The sequence below is a fragment of the Pungitius pungitius genome, chromosome 14 (assembly GCF_949316345.1).
Source record: "Pungitius pungitius chromosome 14, fPunPun2.1, whole genome shotgun sequence".
NCBI classification, from domain to species: Eukaryota; Metazoa; Chordata; class Actinopteri; order Perciformes; family Gasterosteidae; genus Pungitius; species Pungitius pungitius.
The window spans coordinates 12,677,767-12,699,336 of record NC_084913.1 but is presented as its reverse complement, the minus strand read 5'-3'; the positions used below and the strand labels follow the sequence as shown (position 1 = coordinate 12,699,336).

The following is a 21,570-nucleotide window of genomic DNA, read 5'->3' as shown; positions in this document are numbered from 1 at the left end:
TACCTTACGGTCTTAATAAAAACTAGCAGTATTTACACCAGCAGGGGGCGGCAAAGATCTACTCCGTCACCAACGTGCAGTCTATGGAAACCAGTCAATTTAGAGTCACCAATTATCTTAAAACCCTCAGAGGATGTCGATGTCTTTGGACTGTGGCAGGAAGCCGGATTACCCGAACAGAACCCAGGCGCACACGAGGAGAACATGCAGACTGCACACAATGAGGCGAACCCAGGACCTTCATGCTGTGAGGCTCTAGCGCTAACCACCACAGCAATGTGCTACCGACGGTCATTACCTTTGGACAGAGTTATCTGAAAATGGAAATGATGTGAAGGGAGTTGACAATTATTTCCCATTTCAGGCAATAAAGAAAGTGCAGTGATGACAAAACGTTCTCTGCGACGCAATAAACTGCTGAACACTCGTAACTGACTGCTGCACAGGCGTCAGCAGATCAAGAAGGAGCATGTTGGGACTTCCCTCCTCTGCTCATTGATGTAGTGCATCTACAAAATCAACAAACGCATCCTCACATAAGGCTGGTGACCTTGTTTCAATGGCGTTAATAAGTGAGATTATGTGTGGGCAGCATCTACTACGTCTAACCAGGACCCTACTGTTTCTAATCTCCATCTTCAGTAACGGACCACTGACTCCAAGGAAGTGAGGAGCGGCAGCAGGAGGCTACAGTACCGCTGTCAGATATGCGGCAGGAGGCTGCAGATTAGGTCGAGCTGCAGATGGACGGTGGTGACGGCAAAGGGCCAAAGAGCCGAGGCGGCTCACGCCAGAAATGGGAATCTTTCGCCCGGCTGCACAGCGGCGGGTCAGTCGTCACCCCGGAGCACGCGGGGAGCAGGAGATGGACACTCAGCTTCCCCCAGTGTCCTGAGTTTGACCCCAGGGGAGATCATTCTGTGCTTGATTAGAGTGAGAATCGCAGAAGATGATCAGGGACCAGGTCCCTCGGTGACATATACCATGGAAGATTTGTGATGGAAACCACACAAACTGACCCAAGTCCTAAGACCTAAGGCACCACGACGTGGTTTATCCAGTGAGGTAATGGGTCACCATAGGTCAAATATTGAAAGCCCTGAAATCATTCAACTAAGGTTTAAACATTTAATCAACAGGAATCACAAGTTGTTCACATGCTCTGCCCCTGGGAGCAGAAAACAACCAGTCTCCACTTATTTCCAATAACTCAACAAAACGGATTGGGGGTTTAGTGTTACGACATTTGTTTCATGTTTTAGAAAATGAAGCAGTCTATTTGTAAGGCTGATAACAACATATATTTATTATTCTGAAATCTCTTCGTCAGATGAACTGCTCCATAAATGAATAAACCCCTAAAGTCGAAGTAAAGTAATAGTTTAAAAATCAGTTTCATAGATCCACTGGGATACTGAAACGTGTGTGTGCGTGTAAACATTTGTGAGAATTACTGCTCTTCCAGAACACCCAGGGGCCCAGTCGAGACTGACAGCCCCTGGACCCCCTTAAGAGAAAAAGAGGATCATGGGATGAGTTTAAGCATTCATGTCGGATTGGTAAGTGGATTTTGACAGGTCTCAAATGTCACGGATGCGCACTCTGCATATAGAGCACCTCGTCTTGTTCGAGCTGCATTAGCGAGGTCCTCGGCACACTGCTCTGTAAATAGATCTCGCTGTGGACGGAGACAAAAGATCTCTCATGGACTCATTTGGGGCGGCAGGTAGAGTGAACAGGAAGGACCACAAACGGGGTTGTTACACTGTGGTGTTTTCTATCTTTTACAACGATCACAGTCCCATGGAGGAAGGAGAACGTGAAGTACTAACTGAATTTGTGTCTTCTGGTGTGCATAAATACAGATTGCAGGGGAAAGCTGGCAGAGGTGAAGATTAAAAGACTCCAAAGAGGATTAAGAGGGCAGATGGAACAAACCTTTTGTCTTCCACAATAAATCTGATGGGGATTTGAAATGTTAGCCAAAGACTTATATTAAGATCCCAAAACTATAAAAAATAAATTAAAAAAGGAGATCAAACAGGGAATCATCCCCTTTAAATTTCACTTGACTGACTCTGAGTGTATTAAATCCCTTCTGCATGACAGTGTGTTTTGGCTGTGGGTCAGCCATTGGTCTCACTCCCTAGAGCATGTTTTATTTAGTTGTACTGAAAACCTATATGGACCTCCCTTTAAAATTCAACACCTAGAGAGACCTCTTTAAATGCTCCTGGGTCAGCCTGTGGATTGTTGGTACTCCCTGCTCCATGTTTAATTCAGGGAAGCTGAAATCATGTCACCTTGCCTTTGCCCCTTCGCTTTGGGTAACTATCCTTGTGACTTTCGTGACCCCCTGAGACACTCCCACCGTCTCCAGCTACATTATCAGCACTGATCCGCCTGTGAGACATAACACAGGGTTCAATGGCAGCAGTCAATCATGCAACCGAAGACCATGGGGCCCCAGAATGAAGAAACCCCACATGCCGTGTAAAAAACAAAAAAAGTGTATTGGTCAAATCAGGAAAGAAGATACCATCCGACATTTCTCCTTAAAAACTTACCATGAGAAGAAAAAAAAACATGAAGAGGCAATATTGACTGGAAGAACAGACAACACAATGCACAGCAATAAGTTAATTAAAACACAATTGTGTCACATTAAATGGATTTAAAGCAGAGTGAGGCGTTGCCTTTTGTCAGTATTTAAAGTTCATGGTGGAGAGACCAGACTGCTTCCTAATGCAGCAACTACCCCACGCCAAAGAAAGACCGCTCCCTCGCTGTGGGAATGACGGAGACCTAGGATGAGTCTGACCGCACTTCTGCCCCCCCCCCCCCCCCCCGGGATCTCTGTCAGTGAACCGGATCTTAACACGGCGATGATGTGCTTCAAACGTTCAGAACAGAGTGATCACTGTTTGCACACGGCCCTTTTGACAACAGGGCAACTGTGGAGAGCACGGTCGTAATCCAGTCAGAGGATTGGTGGTTCGATCCCAGGCCCTGCTAACATGCGTGTCCATGTGTCCTTGGGCAAGACTCCCACATTGCTCCTGTAGCTGCGACTCCAGTGTGTGACTGTTGACACAGGTGTGTCTGTGAGTGGGTGAATGATGACATGAAGTGTTAGAGCGCTTTGAGTGCTCGGAGGATACAAGTAGAGTCCATTTACCATTTACAACGGCAGATATCCCAACAGGGCTGGAGACAACATCTCCTGTCCAACTCAATACGCCTCCTCCTGCACAGCCTCAGATGTTCCCTCACCTCCGCCATCATACCAAGGACGTCCACCTGACAGCTGCTAGATCCTTTAATGGATGCTAACCGCAGCTAGCCAAGCGTAATCTGACATCATAAGAATTGCATGAGGATATATACACTTCACCTTTCCGATAGAAAATGGCTCAACATTTAAGAGGGCTCTCGCTTTCAGTGTTTGACATCTTCTCTATGACAGATGGGATTCTTGATCTCCTCATCGTAGTGTAACTATTAAACCGCGACACCGTAAGGCTCCAATCTTACTCCCCGTACAACATACACTGACTAACAGTTCTAAAGGGCAGATAAGCAATTCTTTATGCTGAAACATGTTTAATAAAGCTTCTAAGTCAATAAGGCCAGCACGGGGATTAATGCTCACTGGAGCAGGTCCCTCACTCAATAATTGGCCTTTTCTTGAGGTCGGCATCCTCACAGCAACATTACAGCTTCACTTACTGAGACCTACAAGCTACAGATAACATAAAAAGTGTTTGTACATGAATGAAGAACGATTTAAGGCGGGGGTTTGATTTCAATTTTGTCATATAAAGTTGTTGTTGGCAGTTAATTTTATTGTGGTACATCTTACTTCAATGAATGATATCTTCAGGAATAACTGCACAAATGCCTTTATCACAGAATAAGAATACTGGATGAGAAAAGCGAGGGAGTTTTTTCCACAGGTGCATTAGGATCTGAGTGGCCACGATGTAAAAATATCTAACATGCATTAATAATGCAGAATGCTTAAATTGAAATGAGTGAAGCATAAGCACTCTGGAATAAAAATGCAATGATTAAACTCATGCATTATAAACCACGTCCCACAAAACATACCGTGACTCCGAATCCAATTCAATTTAATTGATGCAAGGAATGAGTCTTGCCCCATGACTAATAAACTAATGAAAAGCGCTCCAATTTTCCCGATCAATATCTTGGAAAGATTAAAATAACGAATAAAAAAATGCCCCGAGGTGTTTCGGCCGCTCAGCTGTGCTACCAACTAAACCTCAGGAGAACTCCATCAAACAATCTAAGCTACCTTTAGAAACATGACAGCTGTGAAGATTTGTTAATTTATATAGATCCATTTTATCATTATATCACTGTGTCAATGACGAGCTCTGCTAGAGAGCTCATTCAGATGTGGCCCTCACCCTGACGGAGGAAGGGCAAGCTTTAATGGAACATAGATGGTTTCCTTGATTGAATATCCCTCAGAGTGGGGCGGCTGTGAACTGTTGAGGTGTGCCCCTCTGCTACGCTTTTTTCATCTTCGTCCCTCTCCTTTAGGCTCAAGTATATTATAAGTATATACACCCAGAGGAATAGATATTCAGTGTACTTTCCAACACAACAATTAAAACTTGAAACCAGTGAAAGTGCACAATTTAACTAAATGACCAATTTATTTTCACAGCCGGTTCATTTTGTTTACCAGTGTAATTATGTGCACAGGGATCTAAATGACCCGGCTGGTTGAGTCAGTTTGTTTACTTCTGAAATTGGCCATGCGCGAGCTGCTTATACATACGCCACGCAAAAATAGAACCAGTCCACATATGAAAACGTATTTTCTAATATATTCAGCTGGAAATACAGTGACAACGTGGCAAGTCATATTCTGGAGAACACTATGGCTTTGTCAATGAATTCATTGGATTAAGTACCGTATTTTCGCGACTATAAGGCGCACTTAAAATCCTTTTTTTCCTAAAAAAACGGCGCGTGCGCCTTGTAATCCGGAGCGCCGTATATATGGCTCAATTGGTTGATCCATACTGGTTAACGAGGATCCATTGGAGGGAAAGTCTGGTGCCAGCAGCCGCGGTAATTCCAGCTCCAACAGCGTATTGTAACGGACTGTGTTTTCATGTTCTGGAGCTATGACCACTGACATCCTCTTTTTTATGTTCTCTTTGCACAAAGAGGTAGACAGTTGATATAAAACTGCAGCTATCAGAGGTCTGCAGGGCTCGTTTACCTCACACACACATTTTTCCATGAGCATTCCATTACAGTTAACACAACGCAGGGTTCCCTCCAGGTTTACAATCTTGCAGGGGCAAACAGACAGGGAAAATAAAACAATAAATATATATTTAATTAGATTTTTTACAAGGGGGGCGCTCCCCCTTTTCAATGCAGATGGGCTCATTTGATTACCTTTTCTTCCAGGCTAGCTTATTATTGATTTGACTAAATTACTTATTACATAGTATATTACAGTGTTTGTTGTTGTAAAAAATGACATATGATAGATTGGTTGGTTGGAAAAAACGGGAGAGTTTAAAATAAACTCAAATGCACAGAGGAAAAAAATAACATGCTTCCAGGTCAAACAATAAGAAATGGCAAAGGGTCAAAAACAACTTCTTTCCATGAGTCTCTGAATGAATTTGTTTGAAATCTGGCAACCATGAAAGGTACAGATGCCAGATTAGCCAGCGGAGCAAGGAGCCAAGGAGCCGTGAACGCTGTCCACTGGGAATCATGCTCATACACTGAAGGGGAGTCCCATTTGATGTAAATATCAACTTCATATAGATGGTTTTAGATGAAGGTCAAGGTGTTGTTGCTACAACTGTAGAGTGTAATTACAAGCCAATAACAATCACAGATCTGAATCAATGTTGCAAGAGGACAGCCACAGAAACAGTTTTCAAAGGACCAATGAGCTGCTCCTTGGGGAAATGTGGGGGATGGGGGGGGGGGATTAGGATCCAGTCTGATGATCACAAAAAGGAAAATATTTTGAAGCAACTCGGATTGCTACATTATTTCCACTTGGGTGTTTTGAGGCATGTATAATAAAGTTTTTTTTATATATATATAAATACCCCTTCATATCCACAGACTCAAGTGTGCAGAGCTTTAACCATTCTTCTCCAAAGATAAAGGGAGCCAAATACCATGATCAAAACATTGATGGCAGGATTTGAAATCTATTATCCAGTATGTGAAACTTGTCTGGGTGGCCGGCCATAAATATGTCCTTTCAGAGAGCTAATGAGATAATAGACGAACACGGTCACGTTTCTCATGTAGACTTTATTGGCCACGCTGAGGGCAATTAAGTTATAATGTCTAATAGGCCTCAGAAGACACGGTGTGAATTATAGATGCACTGAATCAGATCTGGACATAACCTTGACAATGATATTAAGAGAATGTGAACAGTATATAACACACGGTACACACATCCAATACTCCCTGAAAGACATTAGTAAATTATCACCTGGAAAACCGGAATTTACTTTTGTGCAAATTTACAACTGAGCCGTTGAAAAGCAACTTGCACTCAACAATGGTCACAAACACATAATAAAGAACTATTAAAGCTCCAAGTACCATTTTATGCAAAAACCCTTGCTAGTAAATAACTCATTAAATGTAAAAGACAAAAATAAATATTTCTACTGTCTGTCTCTATAAAGCAGAGCCCTGCCAAAATGTAAGGATCATTTACGCTTCCGATTTACATCCATGGATGAATCTGTTTGGGTCTGTGCATCATGTCATCCATGTAAAATGCATTGCAGAAATTTTTAAAAGTATTTGTCAAGGGACAAACTTCAAAAGCTGAGCGCTAAATGTCAGCGGATCTGACCTCTACCTTGTTTACTTCACTGCTTCATTGCAACGTCGAAGTCCAACATTTGAAAGTTCCAGTCATCAGAGTTTTATCTCTGGGTGCCTGAGTGCTAAGGATCCAGAGCACAGAGCCATCCGTCCGCTGAGTAACAGACACCTCAGCGTGTTGAATGAAACAGGGAGGTACGTCTGAGTGATAAGTATTAAGCACAGTGGATTCAAGCCACAAATAAATGCACTGACTCCTCCAAAGAGTCAACGCAAGCTCCTGTCCTCTAAAAGCATCTGGAGAATCACCAACACGGTAGTAACGACCATGGCGAGGCAGATAGACTGGACACTAAGCTCACTGGAGATCAAGGATCAAAAAACTTTTTTCCTTTCTGATGTGTTAAGTCTTTATTCTGGGTTTACCCAATTAAAATCATGTCTACAAACATTTTACTTATTTATTTAAAGATGAATATATATATATATATATATATATATATATATACACACAACTATTGAGACCAGGCTGGAATTACACGTGGATGACGTTTTCACGTGCTGTAATGTACATAAATCCAGATGAAATCCCTTCTAAGTCGCTAACAAATGATGCAAAAATCTCCCATCTAAAAAGGCACGACCCCTCCCCAGCCCTGTGGATAAACCCCATCTGCTCCGGCCAGGAGATTCAAACAAACACTAACATTTTGCCAACAAAACCTGAACCAGGTTCAACCACCACAAGCTCATCTTATTCCCACTTTGTTATATGCATTTTAGTTAATCATTTCTCTGCAGCTTGATGCGCTCCTCACTCTGCTATTGATGAATGTTGGACACAGTGTGTTCTCCAAATCCAAGTGACATTTTACCAAAGTAAACAGGACAATGTGTTCACCTCCAAACCATGCCACCATCCATAACCTTTCCCTGAACTTAAAATCTAAATGCCAACAAACGCTTGGCATGGTTCATAACAGCGTCATAATAACTATGTGACATTTAAGGAAACTGTCTGCCAGATATAAACTGTCTACTTGGATGCTAGTCAAGAAGTATCCAGCAAGCTGAAAATCATGAAAGAGATGAGTCAGATCCCCCCTCATTTCCAAATGTGTGATCCTGATATTCATTAAATGCTTGACTGGAGGCACAAACACTCACTGGTGAAACGACCCGAGTCAAACCCACCGGACATTGGACCAGAGGTCCTGGGGCGGTGGTTCGTTGGCCAACTTCAGCCATATGGACTTTCGGTTGATCTTTGTTTTTTTTCCACTTGTCTGCAGTAATCCCAGTGGAAGCCAAATTCTGCAGCCTGTCAGTGCAAAGGTGCACCCCGAGCTACGGCAGCTACCACAGCTGTCATGTCAGGCTGGATGACCACGGCAGAGTGGGCAGCGACAAAGGCCAAAGTTGGTCATGAATGCAATCTTTAAATGGGCCTCAAGTCAGTTCATCACATTAGACGCTCTCAACCAACATTTACCGTCTCCACTCAGAGGGTGTCATTGAGCTAATGACTTCCCAACATGCACTGCTCGAAAAGCAGCAGAAGTGGCAGCTGAGAAATGCAATGTGGTTACGCAAAGAAAACTAAAGAACCCCAGAATTCATCATTTCTGATGTGTGTATTTTGGGAATCATACACTGCTTGTGTAGGCTATAGCATCAGTAACCTAAATAGCTGCATGATGCTTATTTAAATCACTGTGTCCTTGCATTAAACAAGAAATTACGAATAGGCGGGGATTAGATTAGAAGTGCTTTGGTTTTGTTTTGATATTGTCCTTTAAATATTAGAAGAGGAGTTTTCACAATGAAAACGGCTCACAGTGAGGTCTGTGCATCAACCTGCCCATTGATGAAGAGAAGCAACGCTGGCATTGTCTTTCAAATCTTTTATCAAGCTTAATACCAATAACAAAGTTCTACAGCTTCCATGTATTGGTACAGCAGAAAGCGCCTCACAAATCCTCAGCTGGGATCCGTGGCCAGTGAACTCACACACTTTTCATTAATGAATTGCACTTCCAGATGATTCCATGATTTAACACATTGTGAGCGGTTTCCTTCTGCTAAACTGCCATGATTATGGATAGGAGGACTCAAAATTAGACAATGATTTCAGGTCATACTGATATTCATGCAGTGAAAGTCTTGAAGCATGTCTTGGCCCAAATAGAATGAATGATTAAAAGTAGTTTTGTATTTCAATGATTAATTATCTAGGAAGATCACAATCAACAGGTCCACGTACCATGACCTTTTCTATGAGAAAATGCACAGGAAATGGCTAAAGCAAGTAGTAGTGAGACGAGCCAATCAGTTCCAGCCTTCTCTGCAGTTTCAAAACGGGGAACATTTCCCACAGAAGGGTTTAGCTCTGTACCGTCTTCTCTCCCTGTCGTCTACCTCAACTTAGGGCTCGGCGGTATATAACGTCTCGACCGGTATAGTCAGATTTCTTTACGTAGTGAATTTTTCACACTCGTAGCACAGACTGAGTGCTCTGCTAGGGTAAATAGCAATGCTACGTGGACATAAGCTGTATGATTTCACCGTGGGGGGGATTTACCAGAGTCGTGGTGTTTGATCCGACCTGCTAGTGCTGAGCAGCATGAGCTGACTCCACCCTAATACATGTCACTTAACATTTCACTAAGCCACTTGGCACGCACACGGGGTGTTTGTAACATCCACTGGCTGTCTGGCTATTTGGGCTCGCTGCCTGGCTCGGGACTGTAGTAATTAACAGTCAACTGACCAAAACCATTTTGACGACTTATGCTTTTTTTCTTTTTTTTCCAGAAGCGGAGCCAAATTACAAAACGTGGGGCACCTTAAAGTCCAGGGGGGGCTGAGTTGTTACTCCTTTCAGGGCCAAGTCACTTTAATCTGCTGGTGGCATAAAACAACGTGGGGCTCGGGTCTTGAGAAGATGGAGTATTTACTCATAGATAAACTGGGGCGCACACATTCATAGATCATTCATTTCCTCGGCCTATTAACCTATGAATTCATCGATATATTTAACATTTAAATGGCAGCCCATATATTTTTACTTGGACCTGGCCAGGGGCTGGTTATTCAACAATAATAATGTGAAGTAGACAGCTGACACAGACGGCTTTAAAAATCCTAAACCTCTCTAATCTCTTTGTTATAGGTTTAAACATTAAGTTAACCTAGGGAAAAAAAACTTTATTCTTTAGGTAGATATGCTTCAATCCATCTCACCTTTGTTCGAGACCTACTGAAGTCAGAACGCTAACAAAACAAAGCAGAAAGTAAACTATGGTTGTCTGAAATACATCTCTATATATATATATATTAGACAAAAATGTGCTCACATGCACAATTATATATTGAGCCAGTCATACCAACATCGACATATGCATCTACATCTCAAGGTCCAATTCCCTCAAGTCTAGGATTAGGAAACCTTACTTATTGACAGGAACTTTCATGTCAACACTTCAGTCCAGATCGAGGGATCCCTCCACTGCTGCGTTCCAGGACAGAGGACGTCGCATGTGTACAGATCGTAAAGCCCTCAGAGGCAAATTTGTGATTTAAGGCTACGCTAAATAAATTGAATTGAATGTCTATGCAAGGTCAATGCTGTCATACCTGTAGGGTCGAAGGATCTGTCCTTGTAATGGTTTATACGAGAATAACAAAAACAGAATTGCTATTGCAATCTATTCCAATAACATTCAAAGTCCCTGATGTCTGGTTACATTTAAATCCACGCTGAACCACGCAAGTGACCTCCTTAGCCCTCAAAACGTTAATCTTTTACATAGCACGGACAGTTGGTAACCTATATCACAGTGTACCACTGTAAGATTAAAGTTGACGCGCACAGCAACAACCCTTTCACTAAGCCCTCCTAAACAAAGACTACAAGAAACCGTCAACTTTAGCATGTGAGCACAAGATGGTCCTATAAAACCTGCATCACTGTTAACGACTACACCACCAAACAGTCAATACAGGAGACACAGCAGACCACTGCAGGCAGAGAGGACACGGACTACAGCCTTCGGACCCAAGCTGCAGCGTCGTCCTCTACGGATATAAAAAGGGACGCTCATTATTTCACAACTAGCATTACTTCCTGCTGTTCTCTTGCAACTATTTTGTTTGCCCAGTTTCTCTCAGTTGAAAACAAAACTAATGGTTTACCTGTCGCATCGCTTTCCCCTCACTGGCCGGTGTTCACCTTGGGGATACGTCACAGTAGTGCACTACACATGGGCTCCTTCACTAAAGAGCGCCCCTTAGTGCCATCTCCTTTCCCAGGGGGCACGGTCCGCTCCTGGGAAGCTTTTTAAGAGGAACAGGCTTCCTCGCTGCTACAGAGGCCAGAAAAGTATGGCTATCCATTATGCAAAAAGTAACCAGAAGTATTCAGATAACATGTAAAATAACTATGAGAAAAAAGACACATCAGCACACTTTACATTTTATTAGACTTGCAATACAGGAAAGGAATACATTTTAAATGAGGGGCAGCAGAGGTGAGACACAACCCACAGGCAATGTGGTCTGAACACACACACACACACCAGTAAAAGGTCTCCGAGCCATAACTCTAAAGTCAACTGGGTACTAACGCAGCTCTCAGGCACTGCCGCCCCAGTTAGAAATATACTGGAACATTCAGATCACCCATTGACGCTTCATTGAGTCCCGCTTCTTGAACGCAGACGGGATAATCCTAGCGTAGCGCTGACCACTCCCCGGCTGTTCCATAGGCTCTCGTACATCCGTTTTTTAGGATCCGGACTATTAATGGTAGGTCTTTGTACCAGTGTTATGTGGAACTCGTTACCCAGAGGGGTTGGAGGAGGAAATACTTTCAAAAGGTGGGCAGCATCTCTGCACAAACCTGCACGTATTATAAGCATATCATTAAATATGATCTTCTTATAATGCAAGCCGCGGGGGGTTTCCTGAATGTACACATTTGCTCCTTTTTCCTTTGAGTGAGTGTAAGAGAAGTACCCGGCTTTACGGCTTTTCCTTGTTTTCTGCTGGGAGATGTGGTGGTTAACTGTGACCAGTAGGCTCTAGCTTGTCTTTATTTTGACCTTAATTAGCTCAACAACACACATTTTCCTTTCTAACCGGCTTTTTGTTTTCCCAGGAATTAGATAATATTCATTCAGTCAGGCAGTAACACCGTGACCTCTATGGTACCTCTGAAAGCTTGACGCAGTAAGAGTTTATCAAAACGTCAAATAACAATGTGAAATGCAGCAGTTACATTACATCTTCACAGGTTTGAAATATGGGTTAACATCAAGCGGAGTTGTTCAGAGTTGTCTGATTTATTTAAGGGTTGTGGGATTCTGCAATGTGAAGTGGGTCAGTTGTTCCCTGAAAGGCGCGATTTCTGCTTCCTGTAAGAGCTGACTTACAAGAGCGTTGATGCAATCAGACTAGTGGGTATCACTAACATTTCAACTTTCAGAATATCCCTAGGTTGTTAAGGATTTTTGCAAGCTCAGATTTCCAACCTATAGATAAATGGGTTGGATAAAAGATGTGTGGTATGGGATGTGGCTGGCATTTACAACTTTTAAGAATGACATTAGAACAGAATACATGCAGCATCTTGTTTAGCACAAAATGTATCAAAATCACATTATTCTGAACACTTAATAGCAATTAAATATGCTATCTTTCTGCTTCATTTAATTAGGTTTTCTTCTAGTAAATACATAATGTATTCAGTCAGCGAGACATCAAGCACATTAAAATGTCTCTTGAAATGAAATGGGTATAGGTAAGGATTTAGAAATTGCGTTCTCCTGATCCCACACGGCATTGTAGACATATTCTATGCAAGTTGATCACCGGGGATGCATCTCAGCTTACAGTTCGTTGTGGGTGGATCTCTGCAATCGTGTCAGATGAACTTTTCATATGAAATTTATAAAGGGGGGGGGGGGGCGCGGGGGGGTCTAAACTGCTGTGGGGAGAAAGAGGAGTGGGTGGAAAGTGGGTCATAATCTCAAGATACAGTATTCACTGTGCTGCAGGAGGGCGACCCATTGCTTTTTTCCTATATAAACTATCAAAGCCTCCATGAAAGGTCAGGCACAATGCTGCATTTACCATATGAAAGCTCACTTGCACAAGCAAAGGGACCATGGTCCAGTGATCCAACCCATACTACACAGCTGGATGGAGACCTGGCCACGGACCCCTGCGCTGAAGACTACCGGCGGAGGGTAGCTGACAAATATTCAAACTAGACTTGATGTATGACTGCTCCTCACACTGCAGACGTGGGTCTACGCCCGCTGTCCTCGGCACAGTGGGATTTACACTAGAGGGGCTTCAACTGAAATATCACTTGTGTGACCTCGCCATCAATGGGGGGGCCAGCAAAGAGGCAATCCCCCACCCATGCATGTGTGTGTGTGTATATATATATACACTCACCGGCCACTTTATTAGGTACACCTGTCCAACTGCTCGTTAACACTTAATTTCTAAGCAGCCAATCACATGGCGGCAACTCAGTGCATTTAGGCATGTAGACATTGTCAAGACAATCTCCTGCAGTTCAAACCGAGCATCAGTATGGGGAAGAAAGGTGATTTGAGTGACTTTGAACGTGGCATGATTGTTGGTGCCAGAAGGGCTGGTCTGAGTATTTCAGAAACTGCTAATCTACTGGGATTTTCACGCACAACCATCTCTAGGGTTTACAGAGAATGGTCCGAAAAAGAAAAAACATCCAGTGAGCGGCAGTTCTGTGGGCGGAAATGCCTTGTTGATGCCAGAGGTCAGAGGAGAATGGCCAGACTGGTTCGAGCTGATAGAAGGGCAACAGTGACTCAAATAACCACCCGTTACAACCAAGGTGGGCATAAGAGCATCTCTGAACGCACAGTACGTCCAACTTTGAGGCAGATGGGCTACAGCAGCAGAAGACCACACCGGGTGCCACTCCTTTCAGCTAAGAACAGGAAACTGAGGCTACAATTTGCACAAGCTCATCGAAATTGGACAATAGAAGATTGGAAACGTTGCCTGGTCTGATGAGTCTCGATTTCTGCTGCGACATTCGGATGGTAGGGTCAGAATTTGGCGTCTACAACATGAAAGCATGGATCCATCCTGCCTTGTATCAACGGTTCAGGCTGGTGGTGGTGGTGTCATGGTGTGGGGAATATTTTCTTGGCACTCTTTGGGCCCCTTGGTACCAATTGAGCATCGTTGCAACGCCACAGCCTACCTGAGTATTGTTGCTGACCATGTCCATCCCTTTATGACCACAATGTACCCAACTTCTGATGGCTACTTTCAGCAGGATAATGCGCCATGTCATAAAGCTGGAATCATCTCAGACTGGTTTCTTGAACATGACAATGAGTTCGCTGTACTCAAATGGCCTCCACAATCACCAGATCTCAATCCAATAGAGCATCTTTGGGATGTGGTGGAACGGAAGATTCGCATCATGGATGTGCAGCCGACAAATCTGCGGCAACTGTGTGATGCCATCATGTCAATATGGACCAAACTCCCTGAGGAATGCTTCCAGCACCTTGTTGAATCTATGCCACAAAGAATTGAGGCAGTTCTGAAGGCATAAGGGGGTCCAACCCGTTACTAGCATGGGGTACCTAATAAAGTGGCCGGTGAGTGTATATATATTCTTTTTTTTCTATCCCAGACTTTCTTGGGGTGGGTGGGTGTCAATGGTAGGGCAAACACTGCCATGGCACACTGCACATGATGCAACAGAGGCACACATGCAAATGTAATCCCATGGCCCCTCAAGGGTCAAAATCCCTAAGGGACTAAAACGTGGATGGAAAACAAGAGATTTCGGTCACCAAATCAAAACACAAGAGAGTCACGTTTACCATGACAGAAATACTATTTTCAGTAGCACGGGTAGAGATGAACTTGAGGCTTCGTAGTAAACGGCCGGCGTCTACTGAAAATGCATTCTATTCAATGCACTTTAAATGTCCCTGGGCAGCAATTTGCAGAGGCATGTATAGCAGTACAGTAACAAAGGAATATTTTTTTTCTTGTGTAACACTGCCAGGAGAAGCTGTACACATAATGACAACATGATTTGAAATGCCACTAAAGTACAATGCAGGCTGGTATATTATCTATTAAACCAGACACATTCATGATGCTTTTCTTACGTTGGCCTGACGCTGGCGTTAATGCATTAATTTAAAGCAGAAGAGCACGCCTAGCGGTAGAAATAACGTGTGATAATGACTAGTGTTAGAATTGCAGTAGTATGTTAGAAAAATAACAAAATGAATTATACACATTTAAGTAATTTAATTACTTTGCAAATGACATCCTGCCACAATGTACGTAAAGCCTGGGGGAAGAACGCTTAAACCCTCCTTGATCCATTTCTTCCATATTTTCTCCCCAGTGAAGGTTTTTTTTGGAAGTTTTTTCTCTTTATGTCTATGAGCAAAGGATGAATTGTTTTGATTTTGGATACAATATTAACAGAGTTAAACATAATGGTTGAAATCTGTAATGATACAAGATTTGTCATGATTAGAGGGTAATATATACATCTACAAACAAACTGAAACTCAAACAAAATAACAGTTATTTGGTGTATTACTATACAGTATATAAATAAATGTTTTTTTATTATTAGATACAAATCTGTTTACTATACCAACAATCCTTGTCTTAAAACTGCTAATTACATAAATCCCTGAGGATGTACCAATATATTGTATGAAATCATGCATTTTTAAATAGCAATAGAAACATAACTGCTATTTAGAAAAGGGACCACTCACAAATAATCTACCTCTAGCAACTGTAGTTTGTCTGCTTGACTGACTGAAAATACTTGCTAACCCGGCTGAATCGGCCCATCTCGCATATGCAGTAAAAATAGCCCACGGAGCTGGGTAGGCCCTCGTAATGGTATGTGATCAAGGTCAATGTAGTGTGGCTCAAAGACCTCAGAGAAGCCCGATGGTGACAGAACACAGTATTTGAACACACTATTTCTAAAAACACAAATCCATCCCAGGTCAAATGCATAGCTGCTGATTGGAAGCACAGAAAGTAGATCGACGACTGTCAAATGATGTTAAGTCAGAGAGGTGGGTGCACAAAACACTTAACAAAAACAAAGCCTTAGCTCAAACTTCAAGAACAAACTTGGGGAGGCAACATTCGAGAACGTGCCTTTTCCGCATGTCGACTGAGAGCTGGCGATCCGCAGTGAACGGCGCCAACAGCACAAACTACGGCGGGAGTGCTGACAGTGCAAACAGGTCAGGGGGACCTGGAGGCTGCGTAATGAGCAACTGGGACATTACAGCAAGGAGAGGCACAGCAACCCAGAGAGAGACCTTACGTCACTGTCTCTACATGGCAAATAGCAGTTAGCTGCTAGATAACGTTCAAACTGTTGAGAGGAAACTTAAGGAGCCCAGTTTTGGTTATGGTGCGTGAAAGGCCAATGTAATAACTGACAACACAAGGTAAATATTTGGTTAAAGAGACACATCTGAACTGCCTTGTATCCCAATGAGTTTTTCTCAAAACAAGCATCCAGTTCTGATGTAATTGCTTCCTTTAAACCTGATTTAAATCCAACTTCCTCACTCAATTCAACAGGCCTCCAGCGTGCGTCGGCCACAAAACCAAGCACCATCGCACAGTGATTTATATTCAGAGAGCGCCGCAATGTTTCAAAGACCTTCTTAGCAGTGTAATACAATAGCTGAAGTAATCGAGAGGTTTCAATAGATCGGGCTGCTTAAGGGAAGTGTTTACACAAAATACAGACAAAAGAAAACCCTTGTTCCATGAGCTCACATGTTGTCCTGTCCAAATGATACGGGGAGATAAGTGGGCACTTTCCTTTATTTCTTTGAGGAAAGACCCTCCAGATGCTCTTTTGAACTCAAGGAGAGGGAGCCATTTGATGTGAAAATAAACTTAGAATTAAACAGATGGTATGAGACCATTTACATCTGTCTAGCACCTCCAGTCCACTTAGACTGGACTAATCTAATCGTAAATTCACAAATATAGGTCAGCGATTTATGCCCTGCTTAACATTAGGGCTTTACATTATACATAAGCGATGTGGAAGTATTCCTGATGTGGACAACATCTCAGATATCAAGAGACCTGAATATGTGCTTTTACCATCATAACTGTCTATGTCCCGTTCTGTCGAGGACAGGGTCAGGCTACAGTAAGCAGACCAGACAGTAATTAAATGAATCTCAAACTGTAGGTGACAAATATGTTTATGGCATGTTGAGTGCTTTGTAGAATACTTTTTAACCCCCCTCAGCCCCGTCAGTACCATCATCCAGCAATAGTCATGTTCATTTTGGTTTTATGTAAAACTTAAGGCGACAGTTCTTTGTGTTTTGAACTTCTTTACTTAATAAATGGAAAGCAAAGTTATATTTGACTCCTCCCCTCGTCTTTGCTCATCCAAAAAATGATCCCAGCTGGACACCTGAACCGTGAGGTTTGTGATCCTTTGCACCTCTAGTCGAAACTGAAGGCCCCACAGAGAGAGACTGATGTGGGGACAGATGAAAACACTCCACACAGAAAGGTCCCAGCTGACCTCAAACACAGGAATTTGTTGCAGAGGCAGTCATGCCAACTAAATGCTCACCAAAGGACCATGGTTTCAAGCCTTGTTTTAAGAGCAATATGCACAGAGCTCTGAGGGAAACAGAGGGGGAAAGAACTGATTCTTAGAATAAACAACATTCATTTATTGAAAGATACTTAAGCGCAAGCGGCGCTGCGGTTTTGAAACCAACTTTGTGCAGCTAAAGAAAGCCCTATTCAGTCTCCATTTTTCAGTGACAAAGGCAGTGACAGCTGTCAGCTGCTGCAGAGCTTGTATTTGGTCAGGATCTATTCACGCCGGCTTTTCTCCTGTCAAAAGCGGCCTGCTGGTTTTGCTTGTCCTGTCGTCCATAGGCAGAGGGACACAAGGAAACCTTATGAACAACTAAGATCTGGGCCCCATTCTGAAGACGTTTTTTTCTTCTGGCCCGGCACTGCAGTGAGGTCTTCTGGGGGATTGGAAGCCCATTGTTAATACAGCTCTAAAAGAAATCCTTTCCAACAGAGTTTGTGTGTGATGGACAATAAAGTGGATGCTTTGCCGCCAAATGAAAAGACCAATTATGATGCACGGATAGCAAGCGGGCTAATCATGTTTATCCACTCTTGCTGAAGTGCACAACTGAATTCTAAAATATATATATATATATTTATATATAAAAATCAGGGCTGTCAAAGTTAACGCGTTAATCTATGAGATCAGTGTGGTAGAGATTAATGCAATAAAACATTTTAACTTGTTTACTTCTGGTCTGCGTTAACCCCTGACCCCTGATAGGAATTCCTCCACGTGTCAAACAGAAGGAGGAAGAGTCGCAAACGGACCACTTTACGCACTGATGATGACCGCAACATGTTGGTAGCTGCTAGGCTACTTCCATCTCAACATCTAACCTGCACGGGCACAAAGTCTGCAGAGGACCACCACTCCTGCCCTAAAAGGTTTGAAAAACGTCCTGGCTTAATGTGGGGAGATTGTTGGCAGCTGGCCTGTCAAATGATGGACAAAAGAGCACAGCAAACTGCACGAGGACAGCAGGAAGAGTCGCTAGTTCAACATGTTCTATGGTATTCTGCCGCCGAGATGATCAAAGGTGATCGGATGTAGTTGTGAACAAGACAGGCTGCAGCATAGAAGCATCCTATCCCCTCAACTGAAACTGCAGGTATGGACACTTACCCTAAGACAGGACAATTGCTGTTGTGAAAGTTGTGGAATTCATCTTTTTGGTCTTCTGGTATTGAATATATAAATCAGGTTGTCAATATGAGCATCTTTTACAATATTTTGTTTCTTAAAAAGATCATGGTTTGTCATGTCTTGGGAATTTCTACTTTGTGGAAATGAATAGACTTCCATTGATATTTTTTTTGTGGTGCCAGTGTTATGGTCTACCACTCAACCTGCTTTTATCGAATCACTTTATTTCTCTCTCAAAGTGACTAATGGGGCCTGAGGGCGTGTGAACTACTCATGCATCCAGAAAAGTCAGAAAAGCACGTTTCTCATTGATTGCATGCATGCATGACCAAAACCATACTATAGGACAGAAAGATAGAGGGATTAGAGATCCAAACCACTGCGATGCCTGAAACGAGGACAGAATGGGGCCTGTGGACACAATATACAAAGGTCATAGCCAAACAAAAATGTGTGAGGTGTGAAAAGCAGTCTTGTGAATAACTAGCATGTTTGCACTAAAGTATTTGTGCCAACAGAGAGACTTTCCTGATTTCTTGATTAAATCTGTGCCACACTTTATGGCATTTCTAATGTATTGTGTAGTAAATGATGTTACCAGATTCCAAAACCTGTTGGCAAATCTCATGTGATATCATATTCTTATCGTACTGATATCTGCCCCAGCTGTGTATAAATGTAAGCAAAGTATGGCTGGCGGGGCCAGACCCACGATGAGCCTGAAGCTGTGTGTGCTATTTCTGAGAGAATCTGGGCCGTACTGGCCTACATACCTGCTTTCTGCACCTGTTTAATAGAGTAAATCCGATAAAACCTAAAGGCCAAACTGCTCCAAAATGCAGTTGTCACACAGAGCTAACTAGTGTTACCAGAGCTGTTTTAACTCAACTCCTCGCTGATGAGCGGCTCCAAATCATGTGTCCATGATCTGTACGGAGGAGGATCCGCAGGGCAGGATTTAATGAGCCAAAAAAGATCGGCTTAATTCCCACTGAATTGGAGCATAATACGCAACATTTTAAACACACAGGGCTGGAGAACCAGAGTTAAACCTAAATGAGATGTTAATGGAGGTTATTGTGTATTTTGCAGAGCATGCTGGTTACTGCTCTCCCATCCACTGCTGTAAAATCTCACGGATTGCACGTTTGCCTGTGAATCAATTCAAAACAAGTTCAGAGCTTTGGATGCTTTTGGGTCAAAATAATTAAACAAACTCTTCTAAATGAATATAACTGTACCACTATTGGCTGTGACACATAAGAAAGGCTGGAAGGGAACCACAAAGCGCCTCTGCACTTAGTAGTTTACAGCCTCTGAATCTTTTATGAAGTAGCTGTGAAACTGGCCACGACCACAGAATACTCTTGGTACAGTGCCGCTATTTTAAAAAGCTGATGGCAGCACACAAAGGTCAGAAAAACTTTTCCAATTAGGATGGCTTTATCGGTATAAATGATAATGCACCAAACACTGTGCAATGTTCCATTATGCTAACAAAAGACTGCACAATAGGATGGCAATCTATATATATACGCACTTGTATATGCACTCTAGCAGAGCAGAGTCAATAGCATCCATGATTTGTTACGGGAGAAAGATCCGCTCACACTAACTGGAAAGCTGCCCCCGGCTCGCCAGTCTCTCAGACATTGTTTGTTCCTTGTTCATTAAAGTTAGTATCTGCTGAGGAATGACCAACCCAAGATGAGTAGAAATGTGCATTAGAAGAGGTTTTCTCTCTTGACTGAACAACATCGTTGAGAATAAAAACTGTCAGACAGTACAGCTGATACAGATTCACCAGTGTGTGCCTCGTGTTGTCAAATCCAGAATCCATCAATCACACCAATCACATTAACGAACAGCCAGTGCAGTCCACACAGACAGTTGGCACAACAGATGAAGATCTCCAGAAATAAAATGGTATGCAGGCAGGGAATGTGACATCTGTCATCCAGGCAAACTGATCCATTGCCCTTCAGAGGTCGTGGCGGAAACCAACTGTAAGGGCTTATGTTTTGGACTATTATGTCGAAAAGCTTGGCCTCTTATTTTCCCGTTTAAAAACCACACACGAACACACTAATCCACCACACGACACACATGTCCCCCTGTCACGGGCACTAGATAATCAGGGTGTTGCTAAAGTATAGAGGTAATTCATATTCTCTGTTACTTCCATCGATCCTCATCCTAACATCCAAAACCAGGGGGCTACAGAAGAATTCTTGAGAAGGCTCTAGATAGAATGTAAGTATATAAAATACAATGTATGTACCTGTGGATTCAACACTATTTGACTTTGTGATTCGTGCTATACAGGGTGGTGGCAGCAACAACCTTTACCAAAAGGTCTGAACCAACGGTTGAATGCAACACGTTCATGTACGTTCTCTAGAGTTGAATGGCATTTTGGGAATAATACATTAGGTGTAAAACTGTTGGAATGCAGGGAATGTCATAAAATGTATCTAATGCATTAAAGGTTTGGGTACACAAAGCGTAATGACGGTTTTTGAGCAAATCCCCTTACTTTTGCGTCAATTTTAAATGAGCAGTGAAAATCTGACTCACTAAACAACACACGTGCCAATTAAAACCTCAAAATGGATTAGAGGTCCTTACATCTTGACATGAAAGTCAGTGAATTGTGATCAAATACACTCGGGCACTCGTGTTTCATTAAGTACGAGAAAGGGAAATGTAATAACATTACACTGAGTCCCAGCAGATCTTTGCCACATAATCCAAGCGTCCTTGGAGCAGTAGGAAAGAATCATTGGACGTCACCATCGTCAAAGGAATTTGTCACACTCATCATCACAAACACAACAGAGTTAATGTATTAAATTCCATGTGACAGCGCGTGAAAA

The 21,570-nt window shown here is 42.7% G+C and overlaps 1 protein-coding gene across 2 annotated transcripts in view; it reads right to left on the bottom strand.

Annotated features, from left to right (window-relative positions):
- The window catches only part of sash1b (SAM and SH3 domain containing 1b), a 36,677-nt gene that overhangs the window by 13,729 nt on the left and 1,378 nt on the right, over nucleotides 1-21,570 (bottom strand). The window lies entirely within an intron of this gene.